The 15,743-nt window shown below is 55.0% G+C and overlaps 1 protein-coding gene across 1 annotated transcript in view; it reads left to right on the top strand.

Annotated features, from left to right (window-relative positions):
- The window catches only part of GNG7 (G protein subunit gamma 7), a 101,460-nt gene that overhangs the window by 51,148 nt on the left and 34,569 nt on the right, over positions 1-15,743 (top strand). The gene's annotated exons all lie outside the window — the stretch shown is intronic.

Genomic DNA, 15,743 nt, shown 5'->3' with positions numbered 1-15,743 from the left:
CTGCCAGGGTCTTTGCCATTTAAAAAATTACATATATAACTTTTTTATTGTGGCAAAATCTGTATGACATGAAATATCCCATCTTAACCATTTTTAGTAAAAAGTTCAGTGTCATGAGGCACATTCACATGTCATGCAAACACCCCCGCCCTCCGTCTCCAGAACTTTCCATCCTCCCAGACTGAAGCTCTGTCCCCTTGAAACACTAACCCCCCACCCATCCCCCAGCCGCCGGCCCCACTGTCCCTTTGTCTCTGTGGATGGGGCTCCTCCAGGGACCTCCTGGGAGAGGGATCAGGTGGGATCTGTACTTTGTGTCGGGCTTGTGTCCCTGAGCCCAATGTCCTCAAGGTCCGTCCACGCTATCAAGGGGTCAGGAGTCCTTCCTCTTCACGACCAAGTAACATCCCAGCGTGCAGACGGACCGTGTTGTGTGTACCTGTGCATCTGTTATGAACACTTGAGTTGTTTCCACCTTTTGGCTAGTGTGATACTGCTGCTGTGAATACGGATGTGCAAATATACGTTCAAGTCCCTGCCGCCCAGTTTTAGGTATATACCCAGGAGTGGAATTGCTACATCAGATGGTAACTGTGTTTCATTTTCTGAGGAGGCTTCATGCTGTTTTCCACAGCAGCTGCAGAATTCCCGTATGGCAACAGAATAAAGCTGTTGGCCATGTTGTCTATAAAACATTTAGCTAGGACGGTGGTTTCATTATTGTCCAGGAAGTGGTCATGAATAAGTTTAATCTGGAAAATACCCGAGAGGAGCAAAGTAGCAGCTGGAATCATGTTTTTCTCTCAGATGTCACTGCTGGTCAGCCTAGGCCCCAGCACAGCGAGGTTTGCACAGAAACTGTCCAGGCTGGGTGCCCATGGAGACACCGGTGACGGGCAGCAGCCCCTCACTGTTGGACAGCACATGGGGTCTGCAGAGTGCTGAAACCAGATCCTGCCTGCATTGTTGACTTCCTACAGGAAAAAAACAGGACAGCATGGAGGCAGAGCAGCATGTTGGCAAATAATATTGGCACGTAGGAGTATTCCTACGAATCTTGTAAGAAGTGGTGAGGAGGGCTGATTATTTTTAACATCTGCATCATCGGTTCACACAAGCCTTCTGAGCATGGACTACTCGTTTGCGAGTCAAACATGCCAAACGAGAATGTTCCACTGTATCCTCTGAGGGATGTTGAGTTGCTAGGTTACCGAGAGCATCAGGAAGCCAGGAAACAAGGTACTTAAAATCATGTTCAACTTTGAAAAATAAAATATGTATTGACATTTTAAAAGGATGAGAATAGTGTTGGACCATGATTTTGTTGAGTCCTGAATTATAGTTACAGTTCTACGATTTCTATCATGTGGATGGGTGGATGGTTGGATAGGTGGGTGGATGGATGGGTAAGTAGATAGATATGACAGCTTTATTTGATATAATTCATATAATTCTACCATTTCTAAGCCTCAATTTCATCATCTATGTGTGGAAACTATTATGTTATTGACAGAGGAAAATTGAAAACTGACTTCCTGATCTCCCTTACATCTCTCTTTCTCCTATGGTACTTCTAATTTTTTTTTTAATGATTCTTTTAAAAACTGATGCCCTTGAAAAATCCATTGGACAAAGGGCCCAATGCCTTGATAATGTTGTTACCCATCATTTATTTTCTAACAGCTTTATTGAGATAAAATTTACATACTACAAACATCACCCATTTTAAGTGTACAGTTCAAGAGTTTTTTGTGTATTTACAGAACTCACAACCATTAACACCCTCTAGATCCAGAACATTCCATCACTCTAAAAGAAAGATCCGTCCTCTTAGCAGTCACTCCCCAGCCCCTGACACCCACTAGTCCACTCCCTGCCTGTGGATTTGCCCGTACTGGACATTTCACATATATGTCTGTCTCCCTTCACTCAGAATCATGTTTTTGGGGTTCATCCATGTTGCAACATATATGCAGGAAAGTTTTCAGTGGTCCTAAACATTGTACAGCCCTCTATGCACAGGGCCCAGGGGCACCAGAGCCATGTTCTCTGATCCTTACTGCCCCCATGGCCTGGACACTGGAGGGAGGACCAGATCCAAGCAGTAGAGGTGGGGACACCTGGGAAGGCTGAGAGGCAGGCGGGAGACCAGGAGGCGTGGAGAATGGAGGCTGGGAGTCAGCCAGTACTAGGGACTAGCACAGGGTCCCCGGCTGTCACACCTGAGCCACCAGGGAGAAACATGGGGCCATGAAGCCAAGCAGGAGAGCCTGGGGAAGAGAAGGCCAACTGGCAGAGTTTACGGGGTGACCAACCATCCCTGTGTGCCAGGGCCGAGGGTTCCCAGGATGCAGGACCTGGAGGACGAAGCCAAGAGGAGCTGGAGTTCCCACACAGTGGCCAAGGATGACTACGTCAGCGGGCACTTTGGAGCAAAGGTCAGGGGAGGATGGAGCAGAAATGCAGCTCCTGACGGGTCAGTGTTCCCACAGGGCTGGTGGCCAGCTCCAGCCCTCTGTCCCCACCGTGTTCCCAGCCAAGGAACAGGCCCTTTGACCTCCCTGGCAGGCTCTGGGCAGCTAGTAACCTGAGGGGGAAAAAAAAAAGGCAAAAGAAAACTCTTGACGTGTTTTAAGAGGCCTGTTTACTACCTGTCCTTCTGCAGAGAGTTCCGCCCCGGGTTTATTTCAGGGTGACTCTCATCTGATGCCCTTCTGTTTGTCCCAAGGGGGCTGATTAGGACAGAAATACCAGCTGCAATTCAGCAGGACTCCCGTCACAGCCCCCAGCCCCCCTGCATCCCCACCCAGCTTAGGAAAAGAGTTCTGTCTCCAGAGATCAGCCAGGTTTCCAAGCAACACCACTTGCATGTGATTTGTCCCCATCACATTTTACACCAAACCTGCCAGCAGAGATGTGGCTTTCCTTCTTCCTTTCCAGTCTGGATGCATTTTATTTCACCTCCGTGTCCAGCTGCCCGGGTTTCAGCTTCCAGCATGATGCTGAGTGGAAGCCAGAAGAGTGGGCATCTTTGTCTCGTGTCTGGTCCCAGGGGGAGGCGAGCAGTCCCTCACTGTTGGGTGTGATCTTGGCGGTGGCGCCTCCATAGAGGCCCTGGGCCAGGCTGAGGAAGTTCCCCGCTGTTCTCAGTGTGTTGGGTTTTTTGTGACAGATGGGCATAGAAACTTGCCAGATTTTGGTCTGTACCTATTAAGGTGATCATGTGGGTTTTGTCCTTCATTCTGTTAGTAGCATGTACCACATTTACCGACTTTCGGCCTTAAACCAACCTTGCATTCTGGGATAAATCCCACACGACCATTGTGTACAATCCTTTTTATATATTGCTGGAGTGGGTTTGCTGGTACTTTGTTGAGGACCATGGATGTTTGATCCATGCACTGCGGAAGGGGTTAGGGAAGCAAAGGGGCGGGGAGGCATGTGGCTAGAAGGGGTAGCACGAGGGAGTCCTGGGACTGTTCCGTATCTTGACTGTGGTAGTGGGGGCATGAATCTCCGACATGTGCCAAATTGCATGGGATGACGCACACACATGCACACACGCACAAATACATCCATCTAAAACTGGGGATATCTGAATAACCTCTGTGGCTTGTATCAGTGTCGATTTTCTGGTCATCGGCTGAATGTTGGAGTCCCCCAAATTCCTGTGTTGGAGCCACAGCCTGCAGTGGGGTGGCAGGGCCCTGGGGAGGCAATTAGCTTAGATGAGGTCGTGAGGGTGGGGCCCCCATGGTGGTATTCATTTTCTTAGGAAGGGGAGAGACCAGAGCTCTCGCACCTCCATGTTGAGGGCACAGCAAGACGCAGGTGTCTGCAGGGTGGGCAGCAGAGCCTCCCTGGGAACCAAGCCTGCAGCACCTGATCTCGGACGTCCAGCTGCCAGAGCCGTGGAAATGAACGGCTGCCTCCAGCCCTCAGCCGGTGGTATCTTGTGACGGCCTGAGCTGACTAAGACACTGGTTATGACACTGACTATGATTATGCAAGATGTCACCCTGGGGGAGAGTCCCTGTGCCTTTTTTTGCAATTTCCCGTGAACCTATAATGATTTCAAAACTAAAGAAAAAAAAATTTTTACAGCAGAAAACACCAGGGAGTTGAGTAGAAGGGGTGGCCGACAGCACTCAGGCTGAACAGATACCATGGGGGCCCTGCAGGGAGGGAAAGCAGACCAACCTCAGCGTGGCGGCCCTGGGCCTGCTGCGGAGGCTTCGTGTAGCAGTGCAGGGACGAGTCCCTGTACCTCCTTTCCGGTCACCTGCAGGCAGCAGGGTGGCCGCTTTATCATGTTCAGTGGCTAGGAAGTCGTCCCCTCTGCCCTCCCGGCTGGGTCCCAGGTCCCAGCTGCTGGCATGTGGACCCACACTTACCAGCACAGACCCAAAGAGTGAAAGTGCGCCCATGGGTCCATGCGCACCCCTGCCTAGCCTCTGCGCCTCCTCCAGGGCCTGCTCTGCTCAGGTCAGCTCTGGACCCTCCCCCAGCGAACTCAGGGGCCCCTGGCCGCACATTCATGAGTTTTCACATTTTCCCTTCAAAGCTGTTGTGAAGTTTGAATTATGTGCTTCCTTGTGGGCCATGAGCCCATGAGGACAGGATGGGGTCCGCCCTGCTTGCCGTACAATGTGTGTCACAGCGCTGGTCAAACGTCCTTTGGGTGAGGCCATGCCAGCATCCCCTTCCCTGGTACCCGACCGTCCACATCGCCTGCTAACTGGGTGTCAGAAAGACGCAGGCATCTGTTGTCTGCCAGCTTCAGACCCGTCTTCAGGGGCTTGTGAACGAAATGGATCTCAAGGCCTTCAGTTCCCCTGTTTGGGGGTGGGCCTTGCTTCCTTGTGTGCTTGTGGTTTTCGGGGGGTCACTGCTGCCTGGGGGTCTCCATGGGCAGAGCGGGGACGTGCATGGATGTACATGCATATACATGCAAGGACGTGGGGGGCTTCCATAATGGTAGCTAGCTGAATCTGTCTGCCTGCCTCCCTCCCTCACCTGGCTAGCAATCCATCATCAGTCTGTGTATCTACGTATGATCTACCATCTATTATCTGCCTGTGCGTCTTCTGCGTATGCATGTACCTACCTGTCATCTATGGACCTGACTGCAGGCCTGCCTACTTAAAAGCTGTGCGTTCCCCTTGGCACCCCCGGTTCCCAGCCACACCTCCCACTTTTTTCCTGCCTTCCTCTTTACTTGGTTGCAAATACCTTCTCCAACCACAAGAAACAAGCCTCGGAATGTCTGCGGCATATTTATGTATTTGCTCAGTGACACCAACGGCTGGGTCATGCCTGCTGCCTCGCCACTGCCCACCACCTCCACCCAGCCCCTGCACCCCCTTCACTGCCAGCTGGGGGAACCCACCCCATGCCAGGAGGCAAAGGGGACTGTTGCCCGGACGTTTCTCCATAAACGTACACTCAGTGAACAGAAACTGCAGGAGCACAGACAGCGAGGGGTGGCCACAGGGCTCAGCACTGATGGTGGCGGGAGACGAGAGGTGGCAGGCTTCCCTTCCATGTAGTTCTGCAGTGGGAGAGCCCGTCCTTGCCTAGGGGGCAGAGTCTGCACCTCTGAGTTTTCTGGGAAGGAAGTGCAGCAAGCAGCCGGCTCCTCAGCGACAAGCCGGCCAGAGCCTGTCAGCGCCATGCTTCCCCCTCCTCCGACCCCTCTGAGCCAGGAGCCCGGACTGGGGAGAGTCCAGCAGCAGAGGGCCCAGCACCTCCCTCCTTCTCGCCCTGAGGTGTTTAATTCCGCCATGATCTTGTTCATGGGGTGAGGGGGATTAGCTGTCACCTAGTGGGGGGCATGGCCCAGGGGACACTGGGCAGTGACATCTGTGGTTGTCACACACCAGGGGATGCTCCTGGCACTGAGTGGGTGGGGACAGAGGCCACTCAATCCCCTACCCCAGTGCCCAGGACGGCCCCTTCAGCCCCTGGCTGGTCGGTGGTGGCAGCCTGCATCCCACTCCCACCCAGGGGAGCCCCTGCACTCCCAGGGCCAGGTGCTAGATCTGTCCACTCCCCTGGGTGCTGGAGCCCTCCCCGACCTCTGCCGAGCCCCCACCACAGCAGAAATCACCACGTGCATCTGCCTGCCCAGAATCCAGGCAGCATGCCAGCACATGGGGGCCCTCCTCCGGCAGACATGGTGTCACGGGGCTGCAGGTGAGGTCTAGGGGACAAGAGAGACCGTGGGTCCCAAGTGGAAAGGGGGTGTGCCAATCTAAATCCAGCAGCTTAGGAAGGATCTGACTGCGACACCTTCCCAGTCTCTTCCTGGAGCTGCCAGCCAGCCGTGCTGCAAAGCTAGCTCACCCCGTTCTCCACCTGCCCCGTGGGGCGCTGCCAAGGATGTTCAACCTGAGCACGTCCGGCTCCAGACCTTCCTGCCCACGTGAAGCGCGGGCCGTGTGCGCAGCGCGGTGGATGGGGCCAGCGGGAAGCACACTGCGGCTGCTGATTACCTTCTGGTTAACCCTTTTCCTTTCAGCTGGTTTGCAAACACGGAGCAGAGAGCTGCTCTGCCCGCCACCGGGCTGGCGTCCGACATGGCCCTGTGGCATCACCCCGCCCAGGAAGCCTGCCCCATGCGTCTGTGTGAAGGGAGGTAACTCCACACTTTATCCCGTCTGGCTCCGTTATTCTGCTGGTGTCCTCCTCCTGGACCAGGTCCCCCCCTGGCATTTTGTCCTCACATCTCCTGAGGCCCCTCTGCACTGTGACAGTTTCTCAGACTTCCCTTGCTTTTGATGATCTGGACAGTTTGGAGGAGGATTAGGCAGGAATTTTGCAGAAAGTTCCCCACTGGGGTTTGTCTGGTGTTTTCCTCACAGTTGGGGTTGGGGTGAGGGTGGGGTGATGGGGTTAGGGAGGAAGCTTGGGTGCAGGGCCTTCGCATCCTGTCATGTCAGCGGGACATGCCGTCAGGACACGTCACTGGACATGACCTTGAGCCCCGGCCGAGGTCGGGTTGTCAGGCTTCTCTGCGGTAGTTGTGAGGCTGAGGTCCTGTTCTGTCGGCTCCAGATGCGGTATTTATCCTGAGTTCCCCTCGAGGGGCGTGTGTCCACCAGCTCTGTCTCCTTTTCTCGATCTGAGGAAGCTGAGGCTGGGGGAAGGCCGGGGGCCGCTGGTGGACATCCACCCTGGGCTCTGCTCCCAGGCCGGCCGGCCCCGAAGCCTGTGTGTGTTCTTCCCCGCGTGCCCCGTTCCTCAGTCTCAGCCGGGCCCACAGGGGACCCGAGGCCACCCCAGCGTGTCCAGCATCCTGGCCCACAGCCTCCTCATCCAGACTTGCCACTCCAGGCGGCTTCCATGTGCAGCCCTTGCTTTGAATTTATGGGCCTGCTGAGCAGATGGGAAAGCCATCGAGGAGCAGGAAACTGTCCTCAAAGGTGGGAAATGCCAGCGGCCCCACACTTGCACCAACACGGGGCCCCGTCTGTCACACAGCGTGGGCCGGGCCCCCCCGGGTCAAGCTCACGCTGTCACCACACCCCCAAGACACCCAGGCCCGGGGCGCTGGTACAGTTTGTAAAGCGACCGAAAGGTCAGGTTGTGTTTAATAGTTTTTCTCTCCTATTTATAAAAGTAATACACGCTTGTTTTAAAAAAGTTTCAGGAAACACCGAGGCTTAAGTAATAAAGGGATTGTACACTCTAAGAGGGTGGAAATTTTGGGGGTATGTGGATGAAACCCTAGTTTTTTAAAAGTCAGGGAACATTCCCCTGCTGTCCCAACCTGGAGGTGACCAGTTAAAATACTTTCCACACTGACTTTTTCTGTTTTCCATACAAACTTAGTGAAAGGTTGTAAGAATAGTATGCCCTTTTGAAGCACATTTGCCAGCCCCTTGCTCGTCTGCTTTATTCTCCGTGTGTGTGTACACACGTGTATATGTCATATTTATAGTGCATATAGTTACGTAGTTCTCGATGCACAGATAGTTGCATATATATGTATTTATACATGATACATAGTGATTTTTTTCTGAGCCATTTGAGATCCACTTGAAGATAACATGCCCCTTAACCCCTAAAGACCCTGTTGGTTATTTACTAAAAACAAGGACATTCTCTTACAGAACTGTAGGGGAGTTATCAAAATCTGGAAATTTCACATGGAAACATTCTCACCTAATCCACATCCCCCCGTCCAGGGTCCCTCACCACATCCGCTCCAGGTTCATCATCTTCTTGGGTCAGAAGCTAAAAGTAACATCTCATTCTATCATCTCTTATTTTTTTATTACTAGAGAGTTTAAAACTCCTCATAGTGGTCACTTAAAATGTGCTTTGTGTGTTGTTTAGGTCCGTTGTTAACAGTTCATTTTTCAAATTTTGGGATGATCTGCGATTTACAGAAGAGGAGCAGAAACAGTGCAGAGTCCCTTTACACCCTTCATCCGGCTTCCTCTCGGGTGGCGTTGTCCATAACTGAGAACATCTGTCAAAATTTAAAAATTAAGAAATCAACCTTGCTGCAGTACTATTCACTAAAACGTAGAACTGACTGGAATTTCACCAGTTTTCCCACTAATGAGTTTATTCTGTTGGCCACAGTATCCAGGATCCCTCATTCATTAAGTTGGTTTGTTAACCTCTTACTGATTTATTGAAGATCTTTATATATTAAGGATCCAATGTTTTGTCCCTTGTCCCCATGGCAGAGTATTTTCCATTTTCCCTTCTCACTTTGTCATGGTGAATCAGGAATCCCATAGACCAAAGTCCCGATCCCAGTAGGTCTCACAGGATGAGGCCACCGTCCTGCATTAAGGAGAGGGTTCTGGAACCGACATCAGGCTCCCAGCAGGGCACGGGCCACACGCTGGGCCCTCACAGACGGTTCCCACACACACCTTCCCATCCCCTCCCAAACATCAGCTGCTCCCCCAGCAGGAGCTGAGGAACTGGCAAAATGTTGCCTCGTGAAAACGTCAATATTTTTACTCCACGAAGTGGGGCCAGCCGTGGGCAGAGCGGCATCTGCCCTGACTCCACATCTGCTGAGTGGTGAGTCGTGAGGCTCCACCCGGCACTTGGGGGTGGGGAGCCCTCGGTCTGCACCCTCAAAGGCAGGTGTCCCCATGAATGCGGAGCGGAAAACCTCCTCCCCGCAGGGCAGGGTGTTCAGGCTGCAGCTGGGGAGTGTGGCTGCAGGGTGCCTTGCTGCCCTGTTTGGGGAACACGGGTGGGCAAGGCAAGCCCCCTACCCCCAGGGCAGCGGGCCATTCTCACCCTCCTGCAGTTTGAGAACTCAGCCAACCCCCCGCCGGGAGCCATCAGGGTAATTTGCAAGTGAGGGACTTGCCCCCCACCCACATCACTCTGTCACCCAGACTGTCCTTTCTTCTTGTTTTTTCTCTTGTCTCATTATAGGGATTTTCTGTCCTAAAGAAAAACTCTTGTGAGGGGCAGGGAGGGGCCAGACCACAGATTGATGACTTGTCCAGCTGGGTTTGCCCCAGAAAGCACTCCTGACATGGGGACTGCCCCAGATTATGTCCAGTCTTCCTTGTGGCCTGCTTCCATGCTCTGCGTAGACCAAAGGGGCGAGGAAGAGGTGGGAGGGTCTCCCATGCAGCCTGGTGGAAGTCAGGGCCGAGGATCCAGGCTGCTGGCGGGCACGGCGGGAGCACGCTCAGCTCAGGTGCTTAGTCCCTGATCCTCCTCCACACACATGCCTCCTGCAGCCCCCTTCACAGCTTGTCAAGCATTTGTTGAGTGTCCGCCTGGGGGCTGGACACCGGAGATGCAAAGATTATTTCAAGTCCCAACGTGGCTGAGGAGGAAATGGCACAAAGGCAGAGTGCCCAAGGAAAGCAAGGCCAGGAAGGCTGCCCGGAGGTGGCAGCCAAACTGAGTTTGAAAGAAAGGCACCTGGCGGCCGCCAGCAGGGGGGCTTTGGGGCAGGGTAGGGGGTCCAGGAGGAGGAGGGGTTCCCTGCCCCTGGGGTGTGGCCCCCAGACCACTGAGGCTGTAAGCAACTGGAAATCCGCCTTAGGCTCCTTGTTCTCTCCTGCCAGCATGGTCCTCACCAGCTCCGTGACCCGTGGAGGGGGCTTTACTCTCTCTCCTACTGTCCCTTTTCTGTAAAATGACCCGGATGGCAGGTGGTGGCTTAGAACAGCAGGGCTTATTCCCCCTCAGCTCTGGAGGCCGAGGCCGGAGCGGAGCCCAAGGCCGTGTCGTGGCAGGGCCAGTCCCTCCTGAGGTCAGAAGAGGCTCTGTCCCCTGCCCCCCCCAGCTTCTCTCTGTCCTGGTGTCCCCTGGGTCGCGGAAGCATCACTCTGATCTCCGCCTCCATCCCCAAGGCCTTGCCCTGTGTCTGTGCCCAGATTCCCTCTTTCTGCAAGGACGCCAGTCACACTGGACCAGGGCCAACGCCACTCCAGTGTGACCGTACCTTTACTTAAATAATTACATCAGCAACGGCTATTCCCAAGCATCTCTGGCTGTTCGGGCTGCTGACCAGGCTGGCACAGACCGGGTAGCTTATAAACAGCAGGCGCATCTTTCTCACCAGGCTGGAGGCTGGAAGTCCGAGGTCAGGGCGCCAGTACGATTGGGCTCTGGCAAGGCGCCTCTTCTGGGTGGCAGATCGCCACCTTCTTGCCGTGTCCTCCGTGGAGGAAAGGGGTGGGGGCTCTCCGGGGACTCTGTTATAAGGGCACTGATCCCACATGGGCTCCACCCTGAGGATCCGGTCACCTCCTGACTACACCACCTCGGGGGTTAAGATTCAACATGTGGACTTGGGGGAGACATGCTCCCGCCCATAACAACATCCTCACCCGTAAAAGCATCTGTGCAGCCGGGAGCCCCCTAGCTCCGCAAGCCAGGACAGGGCACCCAGAGCCCAGCGCCCTTCCAGTCTGCAGGGCCGGTCTGTGACTGAGCTCCCTGGGACGTCTGGCTTCCGGGGATCCCCAGAGGGCGCCGGGGCCACCCGGCCTCCCTGCCCATCACTCTAGTGACTGTAACAGCTTGGCTGTAAATTCAGCTGATCATTTTTTAACAACCTTCTAGAACAGCGTGTGTGTGGCCAGCAGGATGGCCCCCAGAGGCATTCCTGTCCTGTTCCTGAGACCTGTGGACGTGTCCCTTCATGTGGCGGAGAGACCATGCAGAGGGGGTAGGCAAGGCCCCTGAGACAGGGGTGCCCGGGTTCCCAGGGCCCAGGGTCCTCACAGGGTCCCTGTGAGAGGGGGCAGGGGGCAGGGTTAGAGAGATGGGAAGGCGCGGCCCTGCCCGCCTGACCCCAGAACTGTCAGCATCAGTGTGTATGGCTTTAAGAAGCCCCCGAGTATCAGACGCCGGGTTACTGAGGAGTTGGGGCTTATGCCTGTCATTTGTCTGTTTGGTGACTAGAACCTTTGCCCTCCTTCCTGGTGTCTGCAGTGGCCCATGCTCCTGTGTCCCCGACTTGGTGACCAGCAGGCATCCACCTTGTTACTGTAAACACTTGCAGACCTGAGGTCAGGCGCTCCTCCCCACACTTCCCTGAAACCACCATGTGCTCCCAGCTCAAAGCCCACTGGCCAGCTCCTGCCAGATGGTCAGCTGCATCTCCCCGCCCACGTTTCCCTTCTCCCCCTGCCCAGCAGCTCCAAGAACCAGCCCGAGGACCAGGTGGAAGTTTGGGTCCTTGCAGAGTCCCAGGTGCATCACCAGCCAGAGCTCTGGGTTCCTGTCTGGCTGCTGTGCAGAACAGGGTGACCTGTGGCCCGGGACAGTGGCCAGCACTGCTGGGAGTGGCCGCCTTTGCTCTCGTTAATGTAGAGAAGTTTCAAAACAACTCGGAGCCACGCGACCCATGTCAGGTGCTCCTGGGCGGCCCCCCAGGCCTCTGCACCTCTGCCAGCCCGGGCAGGGGCAGGAGCTGAGAACTCACAGTCCCTCTAAAGCAGGCAGTGGCAGGGGCCGAGGGCCAGGGGCTGGGAGGAGCAATTTGCATTCTCAGGATGTTTTTCTGTGTAACTGTGTCTCTCTGGGCCATTTCCTGGTCTCGCAGACAAGCGAGGCTGGCACCTGGCCAGGGCTGGTTGTTTTCCATGCGGGGGGTGGCAGCCTGGATCTGCACCCCTAAGACCCAGGAGGCAGGATACTCGGGTTCCAGCCCTGCTCCACCCCTTCCCAGCCATGTGATTTGGAAATTCTTGTTCCTCCACCTGATGCTGTTGATGTTTGGAGCCTGAGGATTCTTGGTGGGAGGGGCCAGGCATGCTGCTCAATAGCCCACAGTACCCAGGACAGCCCCACAGACAAAGCTGATCTGCCCCAGTGTCCCCGGCGCTGAGGTGGTTGGTTTGTAGGGACAGCAAACAGGTGCCTTTCGTGGGCCTGTGACTGCCAAACTCACCCCGCCAAGTGCGGGGGTGGCATTGCTCACAAGCACTCCCAGCCCTGCGGGTTTTGTGTTGATTTATTAATATTCTGCCTTGTTCCACAAAGAACTGAAGAGTTCAGGAAGAGATTCAGTCTGATAGAAAAATACAAATAGCTTTATAAAACTGAGTCCGGGGCCACCCTCTGCCCCGGGCTCCAGGCACCGGCCTCTCTGTGGGCCCTGGGGGGTGGTCAGGCTTGGCCCAGCTTGGCCTCCAGCTAAAGCAAGGCAAATCCTTGAGCCTCATGTCTGAAACTCCCCCACTCTCTGTGATCCAAATACCATACTGTGTTATTATATAGGAAAGCTCTACATGTCTTTCTAAATTTATTCACAAATATAAGTGCAGAGTATATATAACATGTATGCACACAAGAGTATAAAATGTGCATAAGTCATATGCATGTATGTTGCATATAAGTTATGTGTATCTACAAAGCCCTCCCTGCTTAGGGCTGACCCAGCAGGGGGGTCCCCCTCAGCCCCCAGCACCCCTGCTTAGGCTCACTCCTTGCTCAGGGGCCTGGGGAGGTGGTCTCAGGCACTTTGCAGACTTCCTTCAGTGTCCTTCCGGGGTTGTACCCTGCATTCCAACCAGGAGAAGGTGGCAGAGGTGATGGCTGTCACACCCACATGTAGGTTATGCCACAGAAGATTGCATTTCAGCATGCCCTTAGTCACATTCTCCCTTGCTGGCCTCAAGGACGTGAGCTGCCCCACTGCGAGAGGGTCCATGGAGGAGGCTGTGTGACTGGGACCCCAGTGCAGCCTCTGGGAACCGAGCTTGACACCCAGCCACCAGCCAGCAAGAAAGTGGGGACCCCGGGCCTGCCGCCACGGAGGCAAATGCATGAGCAGCCTGCAGGAGCACAGGCGCGGGCCCCAGCCACACCTGGATCACAGCCTCTGGAGGCCCTGGGGCAGACTGGCTCAGCTGTCTCCAACTCCTGACCCCCCAAACTGTGAGACCCTAAACAGATGGTGTTAGCAACCACCGCGCTTGTGCGGATGCATGACACAACATGGAAAACACACCGACCGGGTGGCCCAGAGAGGCCCCCCTGAACCTGCCATCAGACAGCAAGACTCTCAGAGCTTTGCACAGCCCAGGGCCTGTGACCTTAGGGAGCAGATGCCCAGGCTCCCCGAGGCCCCGGGCCGCCCTATCCCCTCCTGCGCTGGTGGCCCTGTCGGCCATGGGCTCTGCACGTGTCCAGGAGCCAGCCATGGCTGCCCTGCAGGAAGGCGCAGACCGCCCTGTGTGGTTCCCAGCTCCCCACGTACAGGGCTGAGGAGCTTGCTGCCGGGAGCCCCACGGAGGGCTTGTTTTCATTGCCGGCCTCCGGCCTCCCGGGCTGCATTGCACGTCATCCCAGGCAGTGCAGCCGGCCGCGGGTTGGGAAACTCAGTCTCCGAGGCCACCAGCCCCACGACCCCTGCTCCAGGAACTCATGTGCGTGCTGCATGGATCTTTGCGCGTGTAGGAGGGCAGCGTCCCTCCTCCCGGTATGCTCATCGCCCAGTGGCTTTCTGGATCAGTCCTCAGGAATGGTCAAAAACCCCCCACACAAAACAAAATGCAGCCGGGATCTCTAACCTGGTTCCTGGCAACCCAGCCCGGAGACAACCATTGTCTTCTGTGAGCAGAACAAGCCCGTCTCCCCTGGGGCCTCCAGCAGGCCTGTGGGGAGGGACCACAATCCTATTTAATGGGTGAAGATAATGAAATTCAGATTAAAATGGGCTTACAACATGTATTGACCTGGAGAAACTGGGTCCCTTGGGCTCCCCTGGTGGGACTGTGAAAGGGGACAGCCACCGTGGAAAATGGTGTGGTGGGTGTGCCCGGCTTCCTCAGACGATTAATACAGGAGGGCCGTGTGATCAGCAGTCCCACCCTTAAGAACTGAAGGCAGGGCCTGAAAGACATATCTGTGCACCCATGTTCACAGCAGCACTGTTCACGACAGCCAGAAGAGTGTATCTGTTGGCAGATGAATGGATTAACAAAATGTAGTATATTCACTGAATGGACTATTATTCCACCTTAACAAGGAAGGACTCCTGACCCCTGCTACAGCCTGGATGGGCCTTGGGGACTGGTGCTCAGGGATATAAGCCAGACACGGAAGGACAGACCCTGTCTGATTGACTCCTAGGAGGTCCCCAGAGGAGCCCCATCCACAGACAGAAAGTGGGTGGTGGGGACCAGGGGCTGGGGGAGGGGGGTGAGTATTTCATGAGGACAGAGCCTCAGTTTGGGCAGATGGAAAGTTCCAGAGACGATCACGGGGATGGCTGCACGACATGTGAGTGTGCTTAACGAATCCGAGCTATGCACTGAGAAATGGTTAAAATAGTCAATTTTATGTTATGTTCATTTTACCACAATTAGACTTTTTAAAATTAAATTTATCAAGTGGGCTTTCAGGAAGAGAAACGCTTGTCTCAGGGCCCAGCTCACATGCACTGACACACGTACACAGCCGGCCACACTGTTGAGCTTCAGGGTGGGCAGCTGGGTGGGCAAGCCCGGCAGAGACCCCCAGAGGCGGTGGGAGAAGCCGGGTGGGTCTCCCTAGACTGCCCCCAGCACAGGTGTGATGGGCATCTGGCTGGGGTGCAGGCTTGCGGGGGAGGGAGCACCCCCCCATCGTGGGGCGCTTGTGACTTGAAGTCACAGAAACTCCAGACCAGGGACTGCAAACTTACCCCACGGGGTGACAGTGTCTCTTATAAATAAAGTTTTACTGGTACATGGCCACATCCATTCATGTACATATTGTCCCCGGGCCACTTTCCTGCTACAGGGACCTCAAGTGAGCAGCTGCAATGTGCCCACCCCTTTACAAGAAAAATTTGCCAACCTGCTTTAATGGCCTCTATCCAGTCAGCGGGGGATGGGGAGGACCTCACTGGGGCAGGTATCGCCATGGCCCAAATTCTGGCCTCTTGTCACCGGCCCTTCCCCCACCAGGTGAGGCCAAGCCAACAGCCGGGATGTGGGAGCCCCACCCCACCTCCGCCTCCATCTTTACATGGCCTCCTCTCTGTGCACCTGTGTCCGAATGTCCCCTTTCTATAAGGACCTCGGTCCTGTTGGATCGGGGCCCCCTGCTCTTTGACGTCATCTTAACTACAACACCCGCAGTGACCCTAGTTCCAAATCAGGGCCCATTCTGAGGTCCTGGGCATCAGGACTTCAACCTGAATGTACCGGGGACACAATGCACCCCAGACAGGGTCTGGTTCCCACGGGCATCTGCAGAGAATTCAGAGACAAGTCCTTGGGCTCAGTGAGTGTAGGAGCAGACTCCACGTC

Source organism: Manis pentadactyla, chromosome 12, assembly GCF_030020395.1.
Source record: "Manis pentadactyla isolate mManPen7 chromosome 12, mManPen7.hap1, whole genome shotgun sequence".
Taxonomy (NCBI): domain Eukaryota; kingdom Metazoa; phylum Chordata; class Mammalia; order Pholidota; family Manidae; genus Manis; species Manis pentadactyla.
Note: the sequence above shows the minus strand (reverse complement) of the source record. Positions and strands in the feature narration are given on the sequence as shown.